The sequence below is a fragment of the Pteronotus mesoamericanus genome, unplaced genomic scaffold (assembly GCF_021234165.1).
Source record: "Pteronotus mesoamericanus isolate MK-2021 breed Mesoamerican mustached bat unplaced genomic scaffold, CSHL_Meso_final contig_173, whole genome shotgun sequence".
Classification (NCBI taxonomy): domain Eukaryota; kingdom Metazoa; phylum Chordata; class Mammalia; order Chiroptera; family Mormoopidae; genus Pteronotus; species Pteronotus mesoamericanus.
In genome coordinates, this window is record NW_026555072.1 from 20,095,981 (window position 1) to 20,106,882 (window position 10,902).

Genomic DNA, 10,902 nt, shown 5'->3' on the forward strand with positions numbered 1-10,902 from the left:
CCCCAAAGTACTAGTCTCAGAGTCATCTAAGCCTGGTATTACTGGGCAGAACTAAGGGAGCACTATGGAGGTCCCAGAAACGTCAATCAGGGACGTCCTACAAAATCGAACAGCTCTATTTTCCAAAAAGAGCTTTTACAACACTTTAAATAATTTACAAAGGAAGCTACAAAACTCCTATTTACCAGGACACACGTGTTAAATGGGGGCATCACTTCCCATTAGTGTACATATGTACAGGTCAGACAAAGCGGCTCCAGCTCCCCTCTGTCCACAGTGCCACCTACACACACACAGGTTCACGCACACACACACGTGCTGTCCACAGACACGCTGGCTCCCAGACACGTGTTCACAGCTTGAAGCCTTTGCCTGAGGCCAAGGGGCCACCGTCCTCCATGAAGCGTCACTCAGCTCGTCGGTGTCACTTCCCCAGGCTTCCCGGTCCTCATAGTCTCTATCCACTCTCCGCCTATACCTCAGGTCCAAAATGTCCTCATCTGAATCCAGGTTCCTGCTGTCATGGAAGCTGAGCGCTGCTGGAGCCTTCCTCCTGGGCCAGTGCTGACCCTCCTACTTGACGAGCAGGTGTGAGCTTCCGAACACAGGGCTGTGGCCAGCCCGGGCCTCCCTGAAGGCCGAGAAGAGCAGGCCCTGGAGAGGCAGGCTCAGGCCGGGACCGAAGAGGCTGGCTGGCTTGGCCCCCAAGGAGACACTGTTCCTAAAGTAGAATAACTGTGTGGTGAGCAGCGAGGAGAAGCCAGAAAAGGGCAGGCCCTACTTGGGGTCTGTAGTGAGCCTGGGCATGTCCTGGGCCTGGCCTTCCAGCGCCTTTTTCTTCTTGCTCCCCAGGTCCCCTTCCCAAGTTGCATCCTCGCCTTCTGAGCTCAGTGCCCACATGCTCTGCAGCCGGCTCTGGTGGGCGAAGTTGAGCCCACAGGAAGGTGAGGCCAGCCTGCGGCCCTCCCTCCCTGTCTGCTCCCCGGCTCCAGGTCAGTGTGCTCTGTGTCCGAGAGGTCATGAGTAAGGTCCCACTGGGGCTTTCTGCCCCGGTGCCCACTTCCGCACAACTGGGCAGGTGTTAGAAGGCGCTGTCCCCGGCGGCAGGCCCGGCCCCTCCTGAGCTCTGGCCTTTGAGAGGATAAAGGTTTCTCTTACTTGCGAGTGACCCTCTGGCAGACAGTCTCACTGGTGCTCCTGGGTGGTTCCTGCTGGACTCTGGACACAGCAGCGGGGAGGCAGGCCTGCTCTGCGTGGGGGCCGCCCTTCAGTCATGTGGCTGGCCGAGCGGTCCCCCTGCCCCTCTGGCTCCGTGTGCACACAGGTCTGGGCCACCACCTTCCTGCATAGTGGCTCTGGCCTGGGCATGCTCCCCGGCCTGAGCGTGGTGGGACCCCTCCATGAATTTCTAAACTGCTCACAGGCTCCCTGGCCTTTTTGGCCAAAAACTTCCTGATCTCCAGCTTGATGCTGGCGTCACTGTCCATGGAACTGCTGTAATGAGAGCGAGAGGTGAGGCTGGCGGCTGAGCCGTGAAAGTGGCTGACTTCCGCCTCGCTGCAGCACCCACGCCCTTTGCAGGCTCTCTACTGAGAGAGGAGGGCCAGGGGTGCATCCATGGGCTCAGTGCTGCCTGGCTTTGCTCTCTCCATCTGGCTGCGGAAGACACTGGGAGGTTTCCTCAGCGGGTCCTCCTTGTTGTCCCTTTTGGATTTGAGGGGCAGCTTTTCAACAAGGGCGGGCTTCTGTCCTTCCAGCCCCTCCGGAAGCCACCCTGCAGACTCAGGGCCTGCAGCTCAGTGATGCTGAACCTGATCTTCCTGTGCACAGCTCTGGGGTCCCTACACAGCTTCTTGGGCCTCTGCTTGAATTGTAACAAGTCCCTCACGGTGGTGTCCGGTCCTCACCGCTGTCCAGTGAGCTGCTCCTGTCCTCAGAGCTCTCCTTTCCATCCACACTCCTCTCCTGCCTTTCCATGGCCTGGCGACACGCCGCCCCTCAAGTATGGGGCCACGTGTTCATCACCCAGCCTGATAGTCCTTCAGGGGAGAGGCTGCCCCCTGGCTTCACCCTCCCTCCAGAGGCCTCGCTGGCTTTTACCTGGCCAAGATCAGTGTCCCGGGCACCCTGCTTCGCCATCTCTCTCGTTTTCTTGAGTGCGGATGGCCACACGGTGTTGCTGCCTCCCCTGCATTTCCTCTTGCAGCTCAGCAACAGATCCAGTGTTTTAGAGATAGGGCCTTGGGGTCGCCAGCCTATTCACTGGGGCCAGGCGACTGCAGTGGGCTCTGTATGGACTGTAAGCAGGTGTCCGTTCCGGCCAGCAAACTCCACGACTGTGCCTTCAGTGCCAAAAACGTCCAGATCTCCTGCTCTGTGCTCTCTTCACTGTCCACGGAGCTGCTGCCTTCGTCTGAGTGGGAAGGCACATTTGGGGGACAAGGGAGAGTACTGGTGGACAGAGTTCTGTCACCGCCCTCCCCGGGAGCTGGTAGGATCATTTTGGAAATGTCCAGGATCTATTCAGCTCACATCAGCTCTGCGAACGTGTCTGCCAGGTACGAGGAGCGGCCCACAAACTCGCTCTTAGTCACTTTCCTTAGGGGTACAGGGGCTTTGGTTTCCTTTGGTGGCTTGGAGGGATGGTCAGGGTCAAGGCCACCTGGGCTGAGGTCCAGGGCCTTCGAAGCCACTGGCTTCTTGCCTGGCATTTTCCTGTGGGGTTCGGCCAAGGTACTTTTTGTGGTGTGGCTCCTGCCATGAGCAGGGGCATCGGGGTGCTCCTCCCCCGGCGGCGTTTCTGAGGCTGGTCCTGTTCTCCTCCTTTCTTTTCTCCAGCTGGTACAGCTGGATGGCCTCCTTGATGCCATCATAGCTGCTGGGATCAGATGTCTCTGGCACCAGGACTGTGCCCTTGGTTCCCTGTCCCCTCCTCCCTGGGCCCAGGTTCCTCTCGATCCCAGCCTTACTCTGGATTTCAGTGCAACAGGCGCTGGCTGGCGTGGGCACTGCCGGCTTTGGGCCACTCAGGCTCTCAGGCTCTGCGGTGACTTTAGACCTGAGGCTTCTGAGCTGCACGGTCGCCTTTGCCAACCTGGGAGGTTTCCAAAGAGACAAACTCCTTACAGGCTCCCCGCAAACCCTGCCACTGCACTTTGATGATCGGATCTTTGCAGGATCCAAGTGCCAATTTATCCAAGTTGTTGCTGGAGTCTGGTTTTTCATCCACAGGCACATCCCGCTTTGGGGTCTCGTGTTGTCTTTTCTCATTCAGAAACTGCTCTACTTCTGCCCAGATGCTCTGCTCCAAGGAGTCCTCGCTACTGACACTGACCAGGGAGGTGGAGCCCGTGGCCTTGCTGGCTCCCAAGGCTGCCAGAGACACCTCCTGAGTCAGGTGCCAGTTTGGAGGGACACAGGGCAGTCGGCGGCTGCTCTGAGGAAGCTCTGGTTTGCCCTGACTGTCCCTGCAGGCAGCTGTGGGTTGGGCAGCCCCATTCTTGGCCTTTAGTTACTCCTGGGTGGCTTCCTCAATGTCCCATGCATGGAGTCGTTGCTGTCTCAATCCAGCACCTAGGGGCAGGCGTCTGCTGCTTCCTGCTCCCCACTGGGATCAAAATCAGCAGCAAGACCAGAGGGAGCCAAGGCAGGGCTGGCAGCTGGCTGGGCGTCGCGGCCCCTTTGGCCTCTGCGCAGGACGCACTCCTGGCTCCTGCCCCACGCGGCCCAGTCACTCTGAAGCGTGCTGATGATCATCTGCACCCTGTCACTCACTGCCCAACACCCTGGGCCCTCTGGGTGCGAGAAGCGGCCGGGAAACCTACAGCTCCCAGGCAGCCTGAAGGTCTCCCATATGGACTGGACAGCAAGAACAGGAGGGGCATCCATGAGGAACATTCTAGCCTCAGGGAGGCACGCTGAGCCCAGGCTTTGTCTGCCTGCTCGCTTCACATCCTCAAAAAGCTGCCCAGGTGCTAACAAGATAAAGGCCGCATGCGTTTCTCTACACGTTAAGGAACAGGAGGATTCCCACCCGGGGTGAGTGAGAGGGGCGCCACCGGTTGATTCATTCTTGGTGGGAACAGCGAGCCCTTGAAACTCTCTTCAAGTCCGGGTCAGAGTTTTGATGGGGCGGCCAACGTTGGCACGTCGCAGGCATGAGGTCTTCATCGCCCCACCTGCGCGCCGTGGCACTTTGCCCACTTTTAGAACAGACCTTTGTACTCCGCCTCTCTGCGGGCCACTAGCTGGGCGCCGGCCCGCCCACCCACCACATGTCCCTGGGCAGGTGGGGGGCGCAGGGCGAGGGGGCTGGCGCAGTGGCGTTGGGGGTCCTAGCGCCACCACCCTCGGGAGCAGCGGAGCAGACTGGGGCGGTCTTCTCCCCGCCGCTGCTTTCCACCCCACCTCTTCCCATTTTTTAAACTTTAAATTTATAATATGTTTATTAGACAGAATCATATACAGCTGGTCTGCACTTTGGATTCTGGCTTTTTTATTCCTACAGTGAAGTTTTCGCTGCTGTTGTTGCTTTAGTTTGTTAGTGTGTGTGTTTATAGACTTACATACATAATGTACATAAAAGCAAAAAAGTGAACCAATCATAGAAATAGCTCGGTGTATTTTCACAAACTGAGCACATTCATGTAACCATCATCCAGATCAGGAAAAAGAACCACAGCAGAGACAGTGCTGTGAAAAAAATGTTGCAGACATGCCATCTGTTTCTAAAGCTCAGAAGCTCCCACCATACCTGCTTCTAATTGCTACTCCTTTCAAAACACAACTACTATCCTAACTTCAATTTTCTGTAAGTTTCTCGGTTTTTGAATTTTATATAGATTGAAACAATGAAAGTGATTGCTTTTCATGTGATTATTGACCGTTTGGATAACCTCTTTTGTAAAGTGCTGTATTCAATTCTTCTATTTTTTCTATTGGGGTGTCTCCCTTTTTCTCATTGTTTTATAAAAGTTCTCTCTGTATTTTGGACGAAAAATTTTTGTTGCCGTTTATGCTGAATTTTTCCCATTTCTTGGCTTGCTTTTTCAATCTCTTAATAATATATCTGGACACCGAACGTATGTCAATCTTAGTGCACTCTATTTTATCAGTTTCTCTAATCTTTTATTATTTTTGTGTCCTATTTAAGAAACCATTGCCTATTCCATGGTTATGAAGATGTTCTACCACATTTTCTTCTCAACGCTATATATTGTTTTAAATTTCACTGTTAAATACACAGTTCATCTAGAACTGATTTTTTTATTATGTAACTCAGAAACCAAGTTTTAATTTTTTTCTCTCATACATGTCCAGTTGATTCAGGACCTTTTACAAGTAGATACTTCTTTCCCTATTGCATTCAGTTGTCATAAATCAAGTGACTATATATACACAAGTCTATTTCAGAACTCTCCATCAGGGATGTTCAACCTTTTGGTGTTTCTTGGTCACACTGGAAGAAGGAGAGTTGTCTTGGGCCACACATTAAATTCACAAACACTAATGAAAACTGATGAACCAAAGGGAAAAAAAAAAACATTTTAAGTAAATTTAGAATTTTGTGTTCAGCCACATTCATATTCATCCTGGGCCACATGAGGCCCGCAGACCATGCAGGTTGGACATGCCTGCACTTGTTTCCATTGGCCTATTTTGCTACTTTTTTTTGTTTTGTTTTGCAAATACCACATTGTTTACTTAGTGTGGTTTTGTAATTATTTTTGAAATATGGTGATGTAAGTAAATGAGTTTTGCTCTTCTTCAAGATTATCTTGGCTGTACTTGGCCCTTCATGTTTCTACACACATTTAGAGTCAGCATGTCAATTTCCATTTTTAATAAATAAACTGCAGAGATTTTGATTGGGAGTACATTGGATAAAATATTCAGTTGGAGAAAAGTTGCTATCTTTAAAACATGTAATTCTTCAATCAGTGAATAATTATTTAATTCTTTAATTTATCTCAGCTATATTTTTAAGGACATCTTGTACATATTTGTTAAAATTATTTCTGGGTATTTTATGTTTTTTAGATGATTTATAAATGCTTTTATTAACCTCATTTCTACTTGATTATTTAAATAATAATAGAGGGGTAAAAATAATTTGTTTTTGTTCAAATTTTATCCCACAATCTTGTAACTTTTACTTATTAATTCTAAATATTTTGTCTGTGGAGTCTTTTAAAATTGTGTTTAAAACCGTATATTGTTATTAATGGCAGTTAGGAACCATTTAATTCTGTCTTTGAATCCTTATGTCTTTATGTGTGTGTATATATATATGTGTGTGTGTGTGTGTTCTCGCGTCATTACACTAGCTGGGATAGTCTTTAAAATGTTACATAGAAGTGATGACAATGTTATTAATAGGCATATTTGTCTTGTTTCTGATCTCAAGGAGAAAACTTTCAATATTTCACTATTAACTAGATATTCGTTCTAGGAAATTACATCCTCTTTATTCAATTCAAGGAATTTCTTTTCTTTTTCAAATGAATTGTTTTAAATCAATAATGATTATTAACTTTTATCAAGTACATTTTCATATTTATCCATATATATGATATTTTACTTCTGGTCTTCCTCATTTTTTTAATTAAAACATTGATATATTTAATGTTAAAAAATGTTGCGTTCCTGGAATATACTCCATCTGGCCATGATTTATTATTACCTTTTTAGCTAGATTAATCTTTTTTATTGTTGGCACTATTACAGAGGTCCCCCATTTTCCTCCCTTTGCCCTCATCCACCAGGCCCCTGCCGCCACCCCAGGCCTTCATCACATTGTTGTCTGTGTCTATGGGCTATGCATATATGCATACATGTTCTTTGGTTAATCAGTCTTTTAATTTATCTTTTTATTTATCACTAGATTTAGTTTGCTGATGTTTTAAGATTATTACATCTGTGTTTATGAAATAAATTAGCTGTAATATTATTTTTCATAATATCCTTGTTAAGTTTTGGTGTTACAGTTATGCTGCTCTTATAAAGTGAGTTGAGATGTGTTCCCTCTTTATCTATTCTTTGGAAATGTGTTTGTGTGGTCGTTTTTATTTCTTCCTTAATGAAAACATTTGGTTTTGGAATTTGCTTTGAGGAAAATTAAATTATGGATTCTGTTTAACTTCATTCTTACTCATATTTTCTCTTTCTTTTTGTGTCAGTTTGAGAAAGAATGTACTCTTCTAGGAATCCATGTTTATTTTACACTTTCAAGTTTTTGTAACATTTTTTAATTTTTTTAATTATGTTTTGCATTTAATATTATTTTGTATTAGTTTCAAGTATACAGTTGTAGGATAAATGGTGTCAGTCTGGCTTCCTCACCCAGGTGTCCGGGTAGCTAAGGGAAGCAGTTTCTCACAGCCTTGAAGGGGTCTGATAAAGGAGTGTTTTCACAGCCTTGAGGCTGAGTGTCACAGCCTTGAGTCTGGGTCCGATAAATGGTTCCCATAACACGAAGTTGGCTCGCATATGCAGCTCAAACTATGTTACCTAAGTATTTTGGCCTGAGGCCAGCTTCGTTTGTTCTTGTTCTTAAAGAAGTAGAAGTTTCTCACTGAGGGAGTGGGGACCCAGACATACGCACAGGCTTGTGGCCTGCATGGCTCCCTGGAATAAAGGCATGTCAGACACCCCAAGGGCTCTGTGAATATTCTTCCAGATGCACGAGTCCCTTGAACCTGTCAACCCTGATCGGTCGCAACACAATTGGCGTAGTCATTGGCAGGCAGAATTCGTAAGGTACAGAAGTGGACGAACCAGGAGCGGGGTCCCCTGAGGGCAGCCTGGACAGGTGGCCGGGCTCCTGGCAGCTTGGCCTTATGCCCTTAGGACTGTCCTGATGTCAGTGGTGCACGGACACAGTAGAGGAAGTCCTGCAGGTCGTTGGGAAGACCCTAGAAAAGCTCAGGCGGCCATGGTGGCTGTGGGCTGGGTGTTTCCTTCAGCTTTGCGAGCTGAGTGAAGACTGAGTTTTGAGACACAGCAAAGTTCTAAGAGCCCCGAGGGGGAGCGGAAGCCCTGAAGACTGAAGAAAAGACTGAGCTTCCCCATGCAGCGAAACTATGAAAACTCCCAAGGACTAGGAAAAAAGCCCTGAAGGCTGACTCTGCACCCTGGTGAAAAGCCTCCGAGTGGCTGGGCTGCAACAATCTTCCTCCCCACTCGTAGTGGGCAATTCAGGGGAAATGGGTGAGGGGGAAAGGAACTGAGGTCCCTGCAGGCCTGTGGGGAGTCTGAATCTCGGTGGCCTGGAATCCCCTTTCTCTCCCTAGCCCCACACAGAAGTGGAACACAGTTACTGAAACTGGCTGGCCCAGGCTCAGCGCTTTGATGGCACCGGCACCGGCTGGCACCCAGAAAGCTCTGCTTTGAATGAGCTGATGAGAAGAGGCAGGAGTGGGCAAGTAGTGTGCACTGGCTGTGCCTGTGGGCCAAGGCCGTGCATGCGGAGCCAAGCAGAGAAGTGACGTTTTAGTAGGTGGTGCCCCCAGGATGTGCTTTGGCCTAGGGGGTGGCGGGGCTGCCGGCCACTGTAAGTTCACACGGGGCACTAGCTCTAACCCTTTGCACCCTGGTTCCCAGCTGCCTAGCTCACTTTGCCTGTGGCCTTGTTGGTGGGACAACTGCTAGAGCAGGCTGCGCCACCCCGGGCGACTGCGAGAGAGCATGCTAGAGCAAACAGAGGAAGGCAGCGACAGGGCAGCAGGCGCCCCGGCGCAGTGCTGAGCGGAGCCCACGGCAGCACCCAGCGCCACAGAAACAGCAGCAGCCCGAGTCGCAGGAGTCGTGGCAGAAATGGCTTAGCAGCACAGGGGGAGGAAGCACAGCCTGCAGCACGTGCGGGTCTCCAGGCACGCTGTGCAAGGGCCTGGATTGCCTGTCAAATTCTTGGGGGTTGTCTGGTCGGGTAAGACCAAAGTCATCCCTGATGCAATGATAGATAAAATTCAGGCATACCTGACCCCCACCACTATGAAACAGCTCCAGACATTTTAGGGCCTGTTGGGGTACTGGAGCCCCATATAACCCAAGTAATCCATCCCTGTATGCTCTGGTGAAAAAGGGGGCAAACTGGGACTGGACCCCAACCTCGGACCAAGCCTTCCAAGGAGCAAAGCACATCATTAAGTGGGCCCAGGACTTACATGCCCTGGATCCTGCTAGGACCTGTGAGCTGGATGCGCATGTGACACAGGAAGGCTTTGGATGGGGTCCGTGGCAGCCATCGGAAAGGCTACGTCAGCCCTTGGGTTGTTGGTCCCAGCTATGGAAGGGAGCAGAGGTACAGTCCTCCTTGATTGAAAAGCAGCTGGCTGCAGTCTATGCTGCTCTGTTGGCCATGGAGGCTATAACAGGAATTATCCCCATGACAGTCAGTATCCCATTGCAGGGTGGGTCCGGGACTGGCTGGCCAAGCCTCATAATGGGATGGCTCAGACGCCCATGTTGGCTAAGTGGGGGGTTTATCTGCAACAAAGGAGTACTCTGTCCACTAGCCCCTTATGGGCTGAGCTACAGGAAGTGCTATGTCCTTTCACTGATATAGATGAAAAATCAACCGTTCCTGTCCCAGTAGAAGAAATGGAAGCTAACCCCTTCCACAAAGGGCAAGCACCTATTCCCTCAGATGCTTGGTACACTGATGGACCCAGTAGGGGTCAGCCTGCCATGTGGATAGCCGTAGCCATTCAAAGAAAGACACAGTCTGGTTCGACACTGGTGGGGGACAGAGCAGCCAGTGGGCAGAACTCCGAGCCGTGTGGCTTGTGGCTACTAATGAGACAATGCCCCTATTTGCAGATAGTCGGGCAGTGTACAGGGGGTTAACGTGATGGATTTCTACATGACATACAAATAAATGGATGGTTATGCACAGGTCATTGTGGGGACAGGCTTTGTGGCAAGACTTAAGGGAGTTAAGCCACCAGAAACCAATCACTGTATATCATGTTACTGAACATGCACCTCTTGCTTCCCCTGGGAATGATGAGGCTGACACTCTAGCCAAGGTATGGTGGTTAGAAATGGTACCTGCCATTCCCTCGAGAAGGGAAGCAGCTCAGTGGCTACACTGTCACCTCTTACATGCTGGACAAAAAGACTATATGGTCCACTGTTAAAACTTGGGGGTTACCTGACACCTTAGCAGAGGTACAAGAAGCACGTGAGACTTGTGCTGTTTGCTCGCAGGAGCATCCTTGGAGGCCTGTGGGAACTGCTGGGCAGGTGGTGTGGGGACAGGTGCCACTGACCTGGTGGCAGGTAGATGTAATCGGGCCCCTGCCAAGGTCAGACTGACCCTGCACACCATGGCTGCCACCCCCATGCTGGGGTGGGGGGCTGAACGAAATGCTTATGGACTGTCCTCCAGACTCTGAATGAGAGGCATTGGAGGGGCGGCCCAGCTCTAGTGGAAGCATTACTCCCCTGGACTGCAGCTCCCATTCAGTTGTAGGTACAGACTAAGGATGCCTTGCTGAAATCAGCCATGGGAAAACAGGGAAATGCTCTCTTGCCCGCTCCGGAGGACCCGGAGTGAGGGCAAACAGCCACTTGGACTTGGCCTTGGGAAATAAAAGGCCCTCCCATGCATTGGATGGCTCTCGTTGCCCCTTCCAGACAAGGGGTGGAGAGGAACTTGCAAATAGTGCCCTGGGTGATTGGAACATGGCCCCCAATGTTAAAGGTGACATGTCCAGGGTAGTGATTGGCCATTGTTGTGTTTATAATTGTTTATCTTTCCAGCTCCTAAGGTGTAGTGGACTGGGTACATGCCTATGCCTCAGTGGCTACCCAATCAGTGCGCTGGGTCTGTACTGAAATCTCCCTGAGCATGTGTGATGGCCTCCCAATGGCGCAGCCCTCTAGCTTCTGTCTACAGAG

At 50.2% G+C, this 10,902-nt stretch overlaps 1 pseudogene; it reads right to left on the reverse strand.

Annotated features, from left to right (window-relative positions):
* Positions 1–352: 352 nt before the first annotated feature.
* On the reverse strand, positions 353–3,897 carry LOC129065192 (protein phosphatase 1 regulatory subunit 26-like; annotated as a pseudogene).
* Positions 3,898–10,902: the final 7,005 nt, after the last annotated feature.